At 45.2% G+C, this 20,222-nt stretch overlaps 1 protein-coding gene across 1 annotated transcript in view; it reads left to right on the top strand.

Annotated features, from left to right (window-relative positions):
- LOC149279329 (RAB6-interacting golgin-like) overlaps window positions 1-20,222 on the top strand; it is a 77,916-nt gene that overhangs the window by 20,885 nt on the left and 36,809 nt on the right. The window lies entirely within an intron of this gene.

Below are 20,222 nucleotides of genomic sequence, written 5' to 3'. Positions count from 1 at the left end.
GTAACGTTTGAGTATGAGAAGTGCACCTGTGTGGCCGTGCGTACATATAAACAATCTAAATCAAGAAAAGTACCCAGCATCGCTCCAGGGAACTGGTTCCTGTAACACAAATGTTTGAATTAGGCGCTGATAGTAAAAGAAACATAGAGATACGAAGAAAGAAAAAACAGGCTCGGGAAGGGTCACGATTGATTAACCCCTTAATGACCTTTGCCGGATCAGGACCGTCACAGAAAAACGGTCACTTAACGACCTTTGACGGTCCTGAACCGTCAAAAAAATTAAATAACAACCAAGCAAGCAACAAAATAAGTATAACCAGAAGGGGGGTGCCCCCCCTCAAATAACCCCCAAAAAACCTGATTGCAGGAGTCGTTTGGCTCCTGAAACACAGACATGCCGCACTGCCAATACTAGCCGAAAACCGCAATGTTCCTTCCTGACGTTCCGTGACATCATTTCCTGATACACAGCACCGTTGTCACACCCAAGGGAGGCCCCTGTCTGGTATATAAGTGCTACTAAGCCCCTCCCACAAATACAGGCCAATCATACATATGGAGGGATATGTACTTGTGTGTGTGAGCATGCATGTGTACTTGTGTGTGCAAGCAAGGGGTGAGATGGAGTGTGTGTTACTAAATATGAGTATGTGTTTGAATATATTGTATGTTAGAGGGGGGGGCAATTATGGCACAGACTAGCTGTTTAAGTTGGGGACCCGGGGCAATTTCTTGTACCAGGGCCTGGTAATTTGTATTTATGCCCCTGCCCACGTGCATAGGTTTTTGTATACTTTGTTATATCTGCAGGGCAGACTACATTTCACTGTGCAACAGCACACAGAATAGTGCAAGGTAGGCACACAGAAAATAAACTATTAAACATTATACACAGTTTTGATAAGAAAACACACATTTTCACAAGTATGCCATGCCTTTTGATTTTCTGGCGCATCCACATTTTTGGGCCTCAACTCCCATCAAAACATGGTGGTGTAGGGATGTGATGAGGTGAACTCACACGCACGCCCTACCCTGAAGCTCATTCCGGTGGTGAGGGTCGGCTGCCCGCGCTGAGGGTTATCTGGGTCTCTCATGGACAGCCTCTTGGGTAAACCCTCGACGGAGCTTCCTCTAGATCAGGGGCGTCCAACGTGCGGCCCTCCAGCTGCTGCAGGACTACATCTCCCATACTCCTCAGCCAGCCCCTTAGCTGAAAGAGCATTATGGGAGATGTAGTCCTGCAGCAGCTGGAGGGCCGCACGTTGGACGCCCCTGCTCTAGATGAAACAAGCAGCTCTCAACGGTCGGCTGGTGGTTGCAACTCGACAGCCGGTGATTTGATGGAGGGATACCTCTACCGCTAGAAGCTGCTTGAAGTTGCCTAAAGCTGCCTGAAGTTTGCGTTTTTTTTCTCAGGAACTGCCGGTTAGTGCAGGTACTTGGCTCTTCGAGTCTGGCCATTGACGCTGTCTCTAGGGGGGGCGGCCCTGCGTTTGAGTCTGCAGCCGTGTGGCGGACCCTCGTGCTGTTGATATACACAACCTTCTTTAGTCTGCCCTGATCCCTTATCTTGGGAATCATATATATGATAAAGGGAAATTAAAGTAACGACACAAAAAAACAAAACATCTATTTATTGAACAACACAAAGATTTTGTCTAAATGGATTGCAGCGACACTGTGGATAGTGTAGTTGCTCTACAGTGACTGTAATGGTCAAAGCGGTGAATATCAGAAAAAGTACAGATTTCTACTCAGCGAACCATGAGTTAGACAAACATTTTTTCTACAATAGTCATGGATAATTTTAGAGTAAAAAGTGAATTCTTGATAACATTAGGACTTTGGAAAACAAGATTACTAAAAGCTGCTCTTGGGTCTTAACCCCTTCAATCCCCTATGGACGTACCGGGACGTCCAAAAAACGCCTAGTAAAAAAAAGCGGCATTGGGGGGAACGGCAAGGTAGGGCCCACGGAGATACAAAACTTTCATGTCTCTTAAAATGGTGAAAATTAACGCACAGGGACAAAATTCTCCTTACAAGAGATCCTACTTATATGATATGTTAATCAAAGAAGGGGTGGACATAGCATTTATCCAAGAGACACACAGGAAACAAGCAATAGAAGCTTCATTAAGGAAATACCGTAGATATCGGCATGTTTACACATCCTCCCTCCTAGATTAAAAAAAAAACAAAACGAGGAGTAGCAATATTGGTTGCAACAAAAAACAAATTTGAATATATACCGTATTTGCTCGATTATAAGACGACCCTGATTATAAGACAACCCCCCAAATCTAAATATTAATTTAGGGAACCAGACGACCCTATAGGAAAAAAGTTTTACCAGTAAATGTTAATTCATGTAAACTATTTTTTTAAATAAAAGCTATAATTGAGAAAAATATTTTGGTTTTATTTCCTTCTATTTTCCAACCTGCCCCCCCCCCCCAGTTCTGCACATCTGCCCCAGAAATGCCTTATACCCCCTATATGCCACTGTGCCCCATGATATGCCTTTTAACCCTATATGCCACTCTGCCTCCAGAAATGCCTTATGCCCCCCATTTAACACTCCCCTGCCCCCCCCCCCGATTCGCGTAGACATTTACACGCTGCCCCGGCTGCATGACGGGAGTCAGAAGCACCGGTAAGTGGGGCGGGGGGGGGTGGTAAGACAGGAGGATCCAGGTCCCCTGCAGCTGCGGGGGATCTGGATCTTAGTCGTCTCATAGTCAGACCTATTTGAGGTCTGATTATAAGACGACCCCGATTATAAGACGAGGGGTATTTTTCAGAGTATTTGCTCTGGAAAAAAACCTCGTCTTATAATCGAGCAAATACGGTATATAACATGAAACGGACCAGGAGGGAAGGAGGATTATTCTTCTTATATATGTAGTATATTCTTCTTATATGTAGAATAAATGATGTCATTTACACCCTGGTTAGTTTGTATGCTCAAAAGAAAAGAAGGGGTCGATCCAGCACTTGAATGAAAAAACTTCCAGCTTTTATTTTACTTCAATATTAATATAGGGAGGTGAGCTGGCTTTTGCATTTATTTAGTTTGTATGCTCCATCCGAAGGATCAACAAGATTTCTTAATATAGCAATGGAAGCAATAGAAAAGATCTCCAAAGGGCTGTTGGTTATAGTGGGTGACTTGAATTGTATAACTGACATCGAGAAGGATAGTAAGACATCTACTAAGCATAAATCGGATCTACGTCTGGGTGTTAGAGCAGAAGCATTTTCGGCCTGTTTAAACATGGCCTCTGCGATGTTTGGAGGGTACAACACCCCGAAGAAAGAGACTATTCCCTTTTCTCGGACCAATCTTGCACCAATTTACTCACGCATTTACTATTTCTTAATGAGGGGTCCCACCCTTGAGATGTACTCCACCTCATAGGTGGGAAACATCTCATGGTCAGACCATGCTCCAGTTTATATTTTGTGTTAAGGACAATCCACAATATAGGACAAGAGCCCGATGGAGACTTAATGAATCTATTTTAAAAACATAGGCAGATAGAACGAAACTGATAGAACAGACAAAATTATTTCTGGAACAAAATCATAATAGAGACCTCGGATTTGAAGCTGTGATCCACCCGTACTCAGGGGATATTTGATAAAGAAAGGCACTTGGTTAAAAAAAAAAAAAAGGAGGTAAAGAACTAGCTGACCTATACATTAAATTGGCGACACTCGAGAGAGCAAATAAACAAAATCCTCCCAGAGATCTTTCAAGACAGATAGAGAGTATTCAAGAATCAATAGTTATTAAACTCAAACTTAAAGCTGAAATAATAATGGAGAGACTGAAATCTCGCTGGAACTGCAGTAATAACAGAGTAGGAAAAGACCTTACTAATAGATTGAAAATGCTAGAGCAACAAACTAGAATAGAATTAAGAAAATAAATATATAATGGAGACACTTGTGTCACCGATGCAGATAGGCAATGCTTTTAAATTATACTATGAAGCCTTATATAAAACTTACCTGAACCCAGGAGCTCTAGGTTTGATATGGTACTCTTCCTCAAGACCTTAAACCTCCCAAGACTCTCTGAAGGAAAACTGCCTGAAGGAAAGACTGAGACAAACAGAACACACAGGTGGGGCACACCTATTAAAGGAAACAGAGCTGAAGCAAAGAGCTGAAGCAGAAGCAAGGAATGGAAGATCAGAACAGAGCAAAAGGAAATCCAGGAATGGATCAAAGCAAAACAGAGAAACTAAAGCAAGACCGATATGCAGCTCCGCAGCCTGGGCATAACGTGACATTTATACCATATTAGATAATCTGGGATCACAATACATTGAAAGCTTTCACAAAGACCTAAGGGGGTGGCAGAGTGGCATATAGGGGGTTAAAAGGCATATCATGGGGCAGAGTGGCATATAGGGGGTTAAAAGGCATTTCTGGAGATATATATATATATATATATATATATATATATATATAAACTGCTAACAGCAATCACACGCCTATCAAGCCAAGGCAGCTAGTACATGCTGGAACCTGGGGATGATGGGAGTGTGAGTACAGCCTCCCTATGCCATGCTACCACCACCACCCCCTTACACATCCATGCTATCACACACACACTCATTCACAAACATTTAAATACTCATTCATTCCAATAATCACACATACTTCACACATTAATCACAAAAACCCTCCCCCACCCCCTTACATAAAACCGCAGATCTCTCACTCTAAGACTTCTGCAGGGGCCCGGCTGTGCGAGCAACTTCTATGGCCCCGCCCCCAGAGGAAGGAGGAAGGAGGAAGGAGGAAGGAGGAAGGAAGGAGGAAGGAAGGAGGAAGGAGGAAGGAGGGAGGAGGGAGGAGGGAGGAGGGAGAAGGCAGAATTATGTTACACTCTGCTAGCTTCCTGTTCTCCTGCTGCTAGAAGAGACGCTGCTCGCGACCAAAGCACAGGTAAGCAGCCTGGCCCCAGCGGACATTTTTTCTGATTAGAAGACGACCTTGATTATAAGACGAGGGGTATTTTTCAGAGCATTTGCTCTGAAAAAAACCTCGTCTTATAACCGAGCAAATACGGTAGTTTATGAAATTATCGTGTAGTATGACAGATGAAATATGTAAGGATACATTCTAGAGCTACAATTAATCGATAATGAAAATTGTTGCCAGCGAATTTCATTATCGCATAGTTGAATTGATTTTATCGTATATACGATGAGGGTTTTGGGTTTTTTTGAGAAAATTCTCTGAAAAATACCCATCATCTTATAATCAGACCTCAAATAGCGCTGCAGGGGACCTAGATCCTTCTCTCTGGCAGCCGGTGGGCGTCTGTGCGATGATCGCAAACATCCTCCGCTACTGCCCTCCACTTCCGCCGGGGCTTCTATGATGGAGCACCAGCGTGACATGGCCATAGAAGTACCGACCAGCAGCAGTGGAGGTTGTCTGCGTGCATTGCTCGATGTTCGCCGGCCGCCAGAGAGGAGGATCCGCCTCTCTGGCAGCCAGTGGCCGTCTGTGCGATGTGCACAGACAACCCCCGCTGCTGCCAGCACTTCCATTGGGGCTTCTATGATGGAGCACTGGTGTGACGTGACCTTCCTGTGCTCAGTCATAGAAGCTCCAGCGAAAGAGCCGGCCAGTGACAGAGGTTTGTCTACGGCAGATGCTCACCGGCTGCCCCTACTAGACACCAAGAAGTCTGGAGCATGGGGGGGGGTTAGTATGCGGGGTGTGGCATATCAGGGGGTACAGTGGCATATAGGGGGTATAAGGCATATCTGGGGCATAAGGCATATCAGAGGGCACTATGGTTTATAGGGGGTGTAAGGGGCATATTTGGTGTGGGCAGAGTGGCATATCTAGGGGTATAAGGCATATCTTGTGGCATAAGGCCTATCTGGGGGGGCAGAGTGGCATATCTGGGGTATAAGGCATATCAGGGGGTGTAGGGGCCATATATATATATGAGGGTATAAGGCATATCTGGGAGGCAGTGTGGCAAGCCTGGGCTCGGATGTGCATAACTGGGGAGGCAGGTTGGGAAATAAAAAAAAAAAGAAATGCATTTTTCTCAAATAATTTTTATTCTGCTGTTTGTTTTTAACACCCAGTTTGTTCATTAAATTATTTTAAATAAACCAAAAACTTCCATTATTTTTGTATCAATTAATCGAAAAAGTAATCGGCCAAGTAATCGATTATGAAAATAATCGCTAGTTGCAGCCCTAATACATTCATGGTATTTTATTATAAGATAAATATTTATATATTTATGGTTATATGTTACATTTTATGGATATCATGTAAACTTTATCTAGATCTGTAACTTTTTAAAATTTGCAATAATAACCAAAAAAACCCAACATGGTGGTGTAGGGTACTTTTTCATTTTTATTATGTGCTTAATGTGTGTGTGGTTTTAATTTAATTGACAATGTCTGATCTGTTGCGTCATGCAGGGATCAGACATTTTTTTCAGTGGGCCAAATTGGCAACCTGAGCAGCAGCAGTGCTCCCATGATTTAAAGCTTTAATTTTTTAACGGAATACATGCAAATACAGAAAATAAATCTCTCAATTTGTATTCAGAAACATTCCCTGTATATAGCCACGTCTCACATGTATAAATATGTCATGTTTGGGGGATGTTATGGGGTCTACACTAGAATTTGCATGTTTACGTTTTTACATTTTTTTTTTTATGTATTAGTTTACTTGGCCTGTGTTTCATTGGAGGCAGTAAAAGTGGCCCCATATTTCAACTTAACTGAGAAAGACTACGGTATGTACTTTTTAAAACTAACTGACCAGGTCATGTATCTAGAGAAACATTGGCATGTTTAACGCAAGTGGTTTTACAACTTCCAAGTTGGTGGTAAAAATATATACATTTTTCACATAAAGTTGCAATTTCAACACATTTTCTGAATCGTTAGGCGCACACGCAAAAACAACGATAGAATGGTAATTACTAATGAACTGTTATCTTAAGAACAACTGCTAATTTAAAAAGTTTCCTCATTTACTATAAGGCTATCTAACCGTCCTACTGCAGTAATCGAAGTTTTTTCGCTAGCTTGATATACGTCACTTTCGTCATTACTGCACCTGAGGTTTTCCGACGTGTACGCCTAGTGACTATTAGTGATGTCCGGATCATGAACGAATCGTTCATTTGATCCGGTTCTTTTTAGTGATCCGGATGAATCGGTTCAGTAGACTGAACGATTCATTTGTAGCGGTTCAGTCTGTGAATCATGCAGCTGTAACCTGATCCTACAGCTGTGAGTCATCTGCAGAGCACACAGACTCTGGGGTCAGGTTACAGCTCATTAATTCACAGAGGAACGATGACTCATAGAGTCAGAGAGTCGTTCAAAGAGTCGAATGATCCGAAGAGTCGAATGATCCGAAGATTCAAATGATTCAAATCTTACAGGGATCCGGATCTTACAAGGATCCGAATCTTACAGAGATTCGAATCATTTAGAGAATATTACTGATACCATACTTTTATAAATAAATACATTAATAATGTTCACACTGCCCCCAGGATTTAGATTCCCCTGAGTTTGCCCCCCTTTACCTATAACTGCACCTACAGTTAACTTTATTAAATTAATTAAATTAACCCTCAGTCATCAGCATAAAATTAACCCTTATACCCCTTCAACCATAACTGCCCCTGAAATTAACCGTAAAGATCCCATTAACCATAACGGCCCCTGAAATTAACCGTAAAGACCCCATTAACCATAACGGCCCCTAAATTAATTGCATGTACTCCAGATAAATTACCTAATAAATTGGTATGGTTGATGGGGTCTTTAGTGTTAATTTAGGGGCAGTTATGCTTAATAGGGTGTTTAGGGATAATTTGGGGGCAGTTATGCTTAATGGGGTCTTTAGTGTTAATTTAGGGGCATTTATGCTTAATGAGGTGTTTAGGGTTAATTTGGGGGCAGTTATGCTTAATGGGGTGTTTAGGGTTAATTTGGGGGCAGTTATGCTTAATGGGGTGTTTAGGGTTAATTTGGGGGCAGTTATGCTTAACGGGGTGTTTAGGGTTAATTTAGGGGCAGTTATGCTTAATGGGGTCTTCAGTGTTAATTTAGGGGCAGTTATGCTTAATGGGGTCTTTAGTGTTAATTTGTGGACAGTTGTGCTTAATGGGGTCTTTAGTGTTAATTTGTGGACAGTTATGCTTAATGGGGTGTTTAGGGTTAATTTGGGGGCAGTTATGCTTAATGGGGTGTTAAGGGTTAATTTTAGGGGCAGTCATGGTTGATGGGGTGTAAAGGGTTAATTTAATGGTGCGGGTTAATTTAATTAATTTAATAAAGTTAGCTTAAGGTGCAGTTGCAGGTAAAGGGGAATGTAAATCCTGGGGGCAGTGATTATTAATGTATTATTTATAACAGTATGGTGATATTCTCTGAATGATTAGAATCCCAATGAAGGCAGAGAGTCGTTCAAAGATCCGGATCTTATAGTGATCCGGATCACTGTAAGATTCGGATCCCTGTAAGAGCCGAATCTTTGAACGACTCTCTGGAGGCAGGGGGGAGGATTCATAATGAAAGGGGCGGGGCCAATCGTTAGTGTGCCTGCACGGAGTTACTGGAAAACAGTAACTCCTGTGAGTCACACTGAGTGAACGAATCGAAATTATCCAATTCACTTTAATGATCCGAACTTCCCATCACTATAATACATTTCAAACGGTTGCGACTAGTTCCTATCCGGTAGAAGGACCATGTCCTTTACAGGGATAGGAAATAGCTTGCTCAGTGTGTGTGAGCTATTTTCTATCCAGCAAAATTACCCTTTGCCCCCTAGTGGTCAGGTCCTGTACAGGCATAAGAACTATCCAACTCATGTAAAGAGAGCTAGTTTCTATCCCTGTAAAGGACCTTTTGCTCAATCGTGGCCAGGTCCTGTTAAAGGATAGGAACTAGATTGTTCATGGTGAGAAATCTAGTTACGATCCAGCTTAAGGACCCTTATCTCTCCAGCTCACACAGGTCCCCTACAGGGATAGGAACTAGACGGTTCATAGTAAGAAATCTAGTTTCCATCCAGCTAAAGAACTTTTATACCTTCAGCTCACACAGGTCCTTATACAACCAAGAGACAATTATACCTCCAGCTCACACAGGTCCCTTACAGGGATAGGAACTAGACGGTTCATAGTGAGCAATCTAGTTTCCATCCAGCTAAAGGACTTTTATACCTTCAGGTAACAATGGTCCTTTACAAGGATAACAATCCCTAGTTCCTATACTGCAAAAGGACTCATATCTCCAGCTCACACAGGTCTTTTACAGGGATAGGAACTAGATGGTTCATAGTGAGAAATCTAGTTTCCATCCAGTTAAAGGACTTTTATACCAAGGATAACAATCCCTAGTTCTCATACTGCAAAGGGACTCATATCTCTTGCTCACACAGGCCTTTTACAGGGATAGAAACTAGACGGTTTACTGTGAGAAATCTAGTTTCAATCCAGCTAAAGGACTTTCATACCTCCAGCTCACACAGGTCCCTTACAGGAATATAAACTAGACAGTTCATAGTGAGAAATCTAATCTAACAACTAATTGTGTGTTAATGGGTACCGATGGGTCCTTTTTATGACTCCAATTGTCTTCCATCTGTCCTGGATTCACACCTTAACCCTGTGTGGTCCCTAATCATCTGAGCAGGAGAAAGACACAGCCAATGGAGCCTTTCTTGGATATTCTCCCTTGTGTATGGCGTTCCGACGCACACAGCTGAGCTGTTCCCACTACCTTTGCACTTGTCCGCTGCACAATACTCTGTGGGCAACATCTTATGCCTGGCTCCTATTCCAAAAAGCCGCCACCATGAGGACGTAATCTATTAATCTACCCATGTCACTAAAAAGTTAATGTTTTGTGAGTGGTTGAGATAGACTGTAGAAGAAGAAAACAGTATAAACATCTAGTTATGTTCATTTAATTATTTGTGAACATTTATTATTATTACTATTATTTTTAAACATATACAGCTGTTGCTTTATTTTATCACATTCTCATATACATTGTGAAGGTCTCAATTACAGACATGGCATTTAGTCTATAAGAAATGAGTCTATTCACTAAAAAATCTCCCTCTTGAGGCACACGCTCTCCCTCTCTCTCTCTCGAGGTGCCAGTGAGTGCGTCTCTCTGTCTGTGCCAGTGAGCGTGTGTCTCTCTCTCTCTGTGCCAGTGAGCGTGTCTCTCTCTGTCTGTGCCAGTGAGCATGTGTCTCTCTCTGTCTGTGCCAGACAGAGGGGAGTGCCCTGGGGTTGGTTGGTGGGTGCGCAGCGGGCACTGTGCCAGTGAGTGTGTGTGTGTGTGTCTCTCTGTGCCAGTGAGTGTGTGTGTGTGTGTCTCTCTGTGCCAGTGAGTGAGTGTGTGTCTCTCTGTGCCAGTGAGTGAGTGTGTGTGTCTCTCTCTCTGGCACAGAGAGACACACACACTCACTGGCACCGAGAGAGACAGAGAGACACACTCACTGGCACAGAGAGAGACACACACTCACTGGCACAGAGAGAGAGACACACACTCACTGGCACAGAGAGAGAGACACACACTCACTGGCACAGAGAGAGAGACACACACTCACTGGCACAGAGAGAGAGACACACACTCACTGGCACAGAGAGAGACACACACACTCACTGGCACAGAGAGAGAGACACACACTCACTGGCACAGAGAGAGAGACACACACTCACTGGCACAGAGAGAGAGACACACACTCACTGGCACCGAGAGGGAGAGAGACACACTCACTGGCACCGAGAGGGAGAGAGACACACTCACTGGCACCGAGAGGGAGAGCGAGAGAGACAGAGACACTCAGTGGCACAGAGAGAGACAGAGACACTCAGTGGCACAGAGAGAGACAGAGACACTCAGTGGCACAGAGAGAGACAGACACACTCAGTGGCACAGAGAGAGACAGACACACTCAGTGGCACAGAGAGAGACAGACACACTCAGTGGCACAGCGAGACACACTCAGTGGCACAGCGAGACACACTCAGTGGCACAGCGAGACACATTCAGTGGCACAGCAAGACACACTCAGTGGCACAGCGAGACACACTCAGTGGCACAGCGAGACACACTCAGTGGCACAGCGAGACACACTCAGTGGCACAGAGAGAGAGAGAGAGAGAGAGAGAATCACTGGCACACAGAGAGACAGACTCACTGGCACAGAGACAGAGAGAGAGACTCACTGTGAATTATTTCACAGATTCACGTTTCCTTCTGCCTCCGTAATATTCTGTATTTTCAGTAGTTCTGTTAAAACTTCATCCTCACATCCCACGTTATTGAAAAAGAAACAGCAGCCCAGCACAGCCCATTTGCACGTCCGGCGCTGCCGCTTCTTCTTCTTCTTCCTGTAGTAGTGATGTCCGGATCATGAACGAATCGTTCATTTGATCCGGTTCTTTTTAGTGATCCGGATGAGTCGGTTCACTAGACTGAACGATTCGTTTGTAGCGGTTCAGTCTGTGAATCATCATGCAGCTGTAACCTGATCCTAGAGCTGTGAGTCATCTGCAGAGCACTCTGGGGTCAGGTTACAGCTCATTAATTCTCACAGGAACGATGACTCATAGAGTCAGAGATTCGTTCAAAGAGTCGAATGAACCGAAGAGTCGAATGAACCGAAGAGTCGAATGAACCGAAGAGTCGAATGAACCGAAGAGTCGAATGATTCGAATCTTACAGGGATCCGGATCTTACAAGGATCCGAATCTTACAGAGATTCGAATCATTCAGAGAAAATCACTGATACCATACTTTTATAAATAAATACATTAATAATGTTCACACTGCCCCCAGGATTTAGATTCCCCTGAGTTTGCCCCCCTTTACCTATAACTGCACCTACAGTTAACTTTATTAATTTAATTAAATTAACCCTCAATCATCAGCATAAAATTAACCCTTATACCCCATCAACCATAACTGCCCCTGAAATTAACCGTAAAGATCCCATTAACCATAACGGCCCCTGAAATTAACCCTAAAGACCCCATTAACCACAACGGCCCCTGAAATTAACCCTAAATACTCCATTAACCATAACTGCCCCTAAATTAATTGCATGTACTCCAGATAAATTACCTAATAAATTGGTATGGTTGATGGGGTCTTTAGTGTTAATTTGGGGGCAGTTATGCTTAATGGGGTGTTTAAGGATAATTTAGGGGCAGTTATGCTTAATGGGGTCTTTAGTGTTAATTTAGGGGCAGTTATGCTTAATGGGGTGTTTAAGGATAATTTAGAGGCAGTTATGCTTAATGGGGTCTTTAGTGTTAATTTAGGGGCAGTTATGCTTAATGAGGTGTTTAGGGTTAATTTGGGGGCAGTTATGCTTAATGGGGTCTTTAGTGTTAATTTAGGGGCAGTTATGCTTAATGAGGTGTTTAGGGTTAATTTGGGGGCAGTTATGCTTAATGGGGTTTTTAGTGTTAATTTAGGGGCATTTATGCTTAATGAGGTGTTTAGGGTTAATTTGGGGGCAGTTATGCTTAATGGGGTGTTTAGGGTTAATTTGGGGGCAGTTATGCTTAACGGGGTGTTTAGGGTTAATTTAGGGGCAGTTATGCTTAATGGGGTGTTTAGGGTTAATTTGGGGGCAGTTATGGTTAATAGGGTGTTAAGGGTTAATTTTAGGGGCAGTCATGGTTGATGGGGTGTTAAGGGTTAATTTTAGGGCAGTCATGGTTGATGGGGTGTTTAGGGTTAATTTAATGGTGAGGGTTAATTTAATTAATTTAATAAAGTTAGCTTAAGGTGCAGTTGCAGGTAAAGGGGAATGTAAATCCTGGGGGCAGTGATTATGAATGTATTATTTATAACAGTATGGTGACATTCTCTGAATGATTACAATGCCAATGAAGGCAGAGAGTCGTTCAAAGATCCGGATCTTACAATGATCCGGATCTTACAATGATCCGGATCTTACAATGATCCGGATCTTACAGTGATCCGGATCACTGTAAGATTCGGATCCCTGTAAGATCCGAATCTTTGAACGACTCTCTGCCTTCATTGACATCACTGGAGGCAGGGGGGAGGATTCATAATGAAAGGGGCGGGGCCAATCGTTAGTGTGCCTGCACGGAGTTACTGGAAAACAGTAACTCCGTGCAGACACACTGAGTGATCCGAAGATCCGGATCATGAATCGGATCATTTCAGTGAACGAATCGAAATGATCCGATTCACTTTAATGATCCGAACTTCCCATCACTAGTGACTATGTTCAGCGATCACCGTAAGGGCTGCTTGTCGAAAGCGTGCTCTTAACCATAGCAACTAATGGGCCGTCCGCGTAATTGCCTGTCTGAGATTGCACACTTTTTTAACATTGGGATGTCCCATCGCATCCCTCCTTTTTTTATATCAGTTGATCTGTAATTAAAAGAAAGTCAACTATTATAACGAGAACCCCAAACATATTAAGACTTCCTATTCAATGCATCAGGCAGCACGGGTGAGTCAAAAGTGTTTCCTTATTAGGGGCTTCTACGTGGCAAGACTGTACGTGAAACGGAAGTGTATACACTGTAAGTTTTCGGAACTTAATTATACAGACATGGCTGACTGGGCGGGTTTCTCCGACGAAGAACTCAGGAGTTTAAAGACACAACAAGGTACTAACGGTACTTCAGTTGTCCCAAGAAGAAAACGGGCGGGTTTGCTTTTAGTGTGTGTACTCCTGTTCCAGGGTCAATGGATACGTAACTGTAGTATTGTGCTTTCAAACCTGTCTTAAATAATGTGCTGCTCCTTCTTTCAGAAATCAGACACTAGCATAGAACTTTGTATAGCGTTTTGTATTATATATTGGCGTTATATATGCCTGCTTTTGATCTAACGTTGTCTCTGCTGGGGTAATACACATAAAACGATCCCTTTACAGGGTAATGGAACTGCAGACATGTATGAGAGCTTATTCACCATTAAGCAAACATTTCCCCTGAGTGTATTTACTTTCAAATTGGATTTCTGCATTAAAGCTATACATTTAATCAGAGATCGTAGGAGGTAAGATTTTTTTTTTAACACACCAGTTTATGACATTATTACTAGACTTGGGCACCAGGGGGCTCTTCGTGTTCGTCTTCGTGCTCGTCTTCGGGGGGGAAAAAACCTTCGTATTCCGCGAATATTCGCCCGTTCCTGTCTTCTCTTCGGGCGAATATTCGCGGACATTCTTCGTGCTCGTTTAATCTTCGTTTCCTTCCCGGTTGCCTTGCAGGGGTTAATACGGGGTTAACAACACATCGGAGCAGCAGCAGCTGCCGTGAAGGAACGTGTGTGCAACTCTATTGGTCGTTTCGGCAGGGGGCTGGTCTGGCATCAACTAGTGAATTGCAGAACGCACTTCATTCGTTGATGGCAGGCCAGCCCCCTGCCGAAACGACCAATAGAGTTGCACACACGTACTGCGGTGTACTGTACACAAAATGACCTAGAGACAAATGCTCCAAGGAACTTGGCCTCCGTTTATCATACACAATCACACATCCATAGATGTTTAATAAAAGAATAGGGATTATTTTACATTTTTAAATTGATTTTGGACCACTTGTAATACATGCCTAACATTTGCTACCTATTTACAATGGCATACTTTGCAACAACCCAACTTTTACTGGACAGGACTGGAAAAAAGCAGGACTGTCCACCAAAATCTTGGGTGTGTTGGCAGGTATGCGGATGGAAAAATGTTGGACAAGAACTAAAAAATAGCTTAGGGTTAATGTACGGTTATGTTTAAGATTAGTAGCAGTGCACTGCTTTGGTTAAAGATGTATTATGTCTAAATAATAATTTAATTTTAATGGGTTTTAAAAAAAAAATTAGGGGTTTATTTAAATGTATTTTAAAGTTAGATTTATTATTTAGTACTTTATTATATTTATTTAATGTTTATACTAGTGCTACCTACCGAGCTATAACTACCAACGTGTATTTGCATACCTAGTTTAGCTAAATTAGATGGGACAGGACTGGAAAAAAGCAGGACTGTCCCTGAAAAAGTTGGGTCTGTTGGCAGGTATGTGGATGGAAAAATGTTATAGTATGAAGTGTGAGTTATAGCGTTAATGCTAGTGAGTGTAGAAATGAAGGCCAGGACAAATAACAAGAGGAAAGGTCCTTGTGATTTTTGCATTGTACGTGTATGTGTTATGTGTGTTGTCACTTGTCACTGTGTTATATGTGTTATGTGTGTTATGTGTTATGTCACTGTGTTATTGTGTGTGTTATGTTTGGTTGGTTGTGTATCAGAAGGAAAATAATGAAATGGAAAAGGAAATGGGAAAGGCGAATGAGTGGGCAATTGGCGACCCACTCACCTGTTTCACCCCAGAGCAAAGCATCCAAACACTGTCAGTCCTAGACGTTTGGCAGCGGACTTCCAGAGCTCAGACACAAGGCCCTAGCGTAAGCTGGCCACTCCGGCGGAGGTAGCAGGCGTTGCCACACCGCAAACAGACGCAGCCAGAGGGGAGAAACTGCCCTTACCACTAGGGACATTTGAGGCATGACACTAGCCAGGAAGCGAACTGGCATCGAAGAGACGCTGGCACTACCACCAGCAGCAGCAGCAGAATTGGGAAAGGCGAATGAGTGGGCAATTGGCGACCCACTCACCTGTTTCACCCCAGGGCAAAGCACCCAAACACTGTCAGTCCTAGACGTTTGGCAGCGGACTTCCAGAGCTCAGACACAAGGCCCTAGCGTAAGCTGGCCACTCCGGCGGAGGTAGCAGGCGTTGCCACACCGCAAACAGACGCAGCCAGAGGGGAGAAACTGCCCTTACCACTAGGGACATTTTGGGCATGACTCTAGCCAGGAAGCGAACTGGCAGAGAAGAGATGCTGGCACCACCACCACCAGCAGCAGCATTGAAAAATGGGAAAGGCGAATGAGTGGGCAATTGGCGACCCACTCACCTGTTTCACCCCAGGGCAAAGCACCCAAACACTGTCAGTCCTAGACGTTTGGCAGCGGACTTCCAGAGCTCAGACACAAGGCCCTAGCGTAAGCTGGCCACTCCGGCGGAGGTAGCAGGCGTTGCCACACCGCAGACAGAGGCAGCCAGGGGGGAGAAACTGCCCTTACCATTAGGGACATTTGAGGCATGACACTAGCCAGGAAGCGAACTGGCATCGAAGAGACGCTGGCACCACCACCAGCAGCAGCAGCAGAATTGGGAAAGGCGAATGAGTGGGCAATTGGCGACCCACTCACCTGTTTCACCCCAGGGCAAAGCACCCAAACACTGTCAGTCCTAGACGTTTGGCAGCAGACTTCCAGAGCTCAGACACTAGGCCCTAGCGTAAGCTGGCCACTCCGGCGGAGGTAGCAGGCGTTGCCACACCGCAGCAAGTGCAACCAGGGGGGGAGAAACTACCCTCTCCATTAGGGACATTTAAGGCATGACACTAGCCAGGAAGCGAACTGGCAGAGAAGAGACGCTGGCACCACCACCAGCAGCAGCAGCAGCAGCATTGGAAAAGGCGAATGAGTGGGCAATTGACGACCCGCTCACCTGTTTCACCCCAGGGCAAAGCATCCAAAAACTGTCAGTCCTTGGCGTTTGGGAGCGGACTTCCAGAACTCAGACACAACGCCCTAGCGTAAGCTGGCTACATTGGCGGAGGTAGCAGGCGTTGCCACACCGCAGCAAGTGCAACCAGGGGGGGAGAAACTACCCTTTCCATTAGGGACATTTAAGGCATGACACTAGCCAGAAAGCGAACTGGCAGAGAAGAGACGCTGGCACCACCAGCAGCAGCAGCAGCAGCATTGGAAAAGGCGAATGAGTGGGCAATTGACGACCCGCTCACCTGTTTCACCCCAGGGCAAAGCATCCAAAGACTGTCAGTCCTTGGCGTTTGGGAGCAGACTTCCAGAACTCAGACACTAGGCCCTACCGTAAATTGGCTACACCGGCGGAGGTAGCAGGCATTGCCACACCGCAGCAAGTGCAACCAGGGGGAGAAACTACCCTCTCCATTAGGGACATTTGAGGCATGATTTCAGCCAGGAAGCGAACTGGCAAAAGATGCTGGCACCACCACCAGCAGCACCGTTGGAAAAGGAAAAAGGTGAATGAGTGGGCAATTGACGACCCGCTCACCTGTTTCACCCCAGGGCAAAGCATGAAAGTCTGTCAGTCCATGGCGTTTGGGAGCGGACTTCCAGAACTCAGACACTAGGCCCTAGCGTAAATTGGCTACACCGGCGGAGGTAGCAGACGTTGCCACACCGCAAACACGTGCAACCAGGGGGAGAAACTACCTTAAACATTACAGATAAAAAAAATTAACTTTCCAAGCTAAGAGCTGGGTAACCCAACTTGGGCAGATTGAATTTAAGGAAGGCAATCTGCTCCATCAGATGAGGTGCCATGCGTGAGCGCTGTGGACTCAGTATGTTTCCAGTCATAGAAAACACGCGCTCACTTTGAACAGTGGTTGGCGGACATGATAGTAGCTGCTGCGCAACCCATGAGAGTGCAGACCACACACTCTTCTTTTCATCCCAGTAGCTAAGAGGATCAACATTAGGCGCAGAAGGAACTTCACAGAGGTAAAGTTTGACCATTTCAGCAGCACTACTCTCCTTTCTGCTGCTAGCTCTGTCAGATGGTCCAACTATACTCCCAAGTGCCTCTTCCCAAAACGCAGCTGCTCCACTCAGCTGTGTTGTGCTGCTTGTGGCACTGCTGCTGATGCTGCTGCTAGGAGTAGCAGACCACATCATCTCTTCCTCCTCCTGCACCTCTCCCTCCTCGGACAGCATTCCCATTTTACGCTGCCAGTCACGCACCTTGTTGACCAATTGCTCCCGGTAGCTACTGAGAACATTAAATTTCAAAGCTAGCTTTCCCTTAATTCTTGGATCGCAAAGGCACGCTAGCATCATTTCGGGACTCTCTTCCATTCGTTTGCGAAGGTGTACTTTTAGCAGATCCTTCAGCTTCCTGACTAAGGCTGCTATGTCAGGATGTAGAGTGCCACCTTGAACAGCCTCACGGTTTCCAAGGAACACATCCATCTTGCTGCCTAGATGGGAGAACACTGGGATTACCTGGGCCAGACTGGCAGTGTTTGAGCTTAAATTTTCTGTGGCATCCCTGAATGGTTTAAGGACTGCCACTAGCTGGGCGATCACTGTCCAATCCTCCCTATTCAATGGAGAGGTAATCCCAATATTGTGCTCTGAGGCAAGATTATGGATTGCCCTCTGCTGCTCCAAAATCCTCTCGAGCATGTCTAACGTGGAGTTCCACCGTGTACTGACATCCTGACGTAGGCAGTGTACGGGAAGACCTGACCTCTCTTGCTCTTCCCTCAAAAGTTGGCTAGCCTTAACACTATGGTGAAAGTGCCCAGCGATCTTTCTGCAGCGGGACAGAACTACTGCTGCCACATTAGTTCCTTCTGACATTGCTGCCTTCACTACAAGATGGATGATGTGGGCTGCACAGCGCACACCAACAATATGACCATCTCGCAGCGCTTTCACCATATTGGCACCTCCGTTAGTTACCACAAAACCAACTTCAACATTGGTGCCCGCCTCTGCTCCCACCCAAAGGCTAAACATTTTCCTCATCACATGCAGAATGTTTTGGGAAGTGTGCTTTTCATCCATCACTTCTGCATGGAGAAGGAAAGATCGGTAGCCTGCTGCAGCAGCTTCCTTAGACACACCGGGCTGCCACCAGTGTGCTGTCAAAGAAAGAAAGGCATGCTGGCCGCTAGGTGCACTCCACAAATCTGTAGTGAAATGAACAGACTGACCAGCAGCCTTGGAAAGCTCCTCTTTCACTGCTGCAACACAGGACCGATACAATGAGGGGACAATGTTCCTGCTGAAAGTGGAACGTGACGGAACTGTATATTGTGGAGCCACAGCCGCCATCAATTGTTTGAAAGGCTCCCCTTCGATCATAGAGAAGGATGCCCCTCCAACAGCAATGAACTGACCAATCAGTCGCGTTACTTTATTGGCCTGCTGTTTGGGCATTGACCTTTTGGATTGGAATGCCACAAATTGTTCCAGGGTGGGCTGGACATGCAGTGCTCCAACCTGCCTTGGTCTCTGGCTGCCAGCACTAGTTGCTGCTGCTGCTGCTATTGGCTCAGAAGAAGAAGCTGTTGGGGTTTTTCCACGGCCACCAGCTATGCTGCCTGCACTAAGTTTTCCCTCTGCATCTTTCCCCAATAGCACAGCGTTGTGTTGAGTGCTGAGGTGATGCTTCATGCTAGCACTGGTAAAATGGCCAGACACTTTCCCTCTGCTTATTAGCTTCCCACAATGTTTGCACTTTCCATAGCGCCCTTCTTCAACATTTTCAAAGTGCTCCCAAATTGGGGCGCGCATAGCCTTGGAGTGTGCCTTGGGTGCTGCTCCTACTGCTCGGGGTGGATGAACAGAGGCAGAACTAGTGGTGGTGGGACTGGTGGTAACAGTACTGGCCATAGTGGGACTGCTAATTGCTTTAGATTTGCTAGGTTTTGCTGCTGCTGCTGCTGGTGGTGGTGGTGGTGGTGATGATCGTAGCGGAGAAGGTGGAGGCTCAGGGGAAAATTGTGCACTAGTCATTTGGACACTGCTCCCTGAGGAATCTGATTCCTGACCACTCATCTCCTCTACTTCCTCTGGCTCATAGTCTAGCTCTTCATTAGCCAGATCGAATGGAATTCCTGCTAGGCTGGAGCTAAGACTGATATCGTCGTGAGACTCGTGACTAGTAGTAGTGCGAGCAGGAAGAATAGACTCTGCACTTGGCCTCTGTCTCAGGCTCCTCTGCTACCTCGCTAGGTGGAGTTCCACTATGTGTAGCCCTCTCTCTAACTGTCTTTACAAAAATTTTGTAAGGACTTGGTGGCTTGCTAGAGGTACTAGGAGGACATGGCGTGGCGGTACCAGTGGGAACAGTAGGCGCAGCACTAGTGGTGGTAGAGGCGGTAGAGGTGGGGGTGGTGGTGGTGGTGGTTTTCCCTACAAAGGAATGAGATCGCTTTGGTTTGGGACCCCTCTGAGTCTTGCTGCTAATTTGGCTCTGCTTGGTACCTTGCATGCTGCTGGTGGATGGGGAAGATGCTGCTTGGGGCAAAAGGCACTTCTTTTTAGTCACTGGGCT

Source organism: Sceloporus occidentalis, unplaced genomic scaffold (genome assembly GCF_023333645.1).
Source record: "Sceloporus occidentalis isolate IW3139 unplaced genomic scaffold, rSceOcc1.0.p SCAF_170, whole genome shotgun sequence".
In the NCBI taxonomy this organism is placed as follows: Eukaryota; Metazoa; Chordata; class Lepidosauria; order Squamata; family Phrynosomatidae; genus Sceloporus; species Sceloporus occidentalis.
Note: the sequence above shows the minus strand (reverse complement) of the source record. Positions and strands in the feature narration are given on the sequence as shown.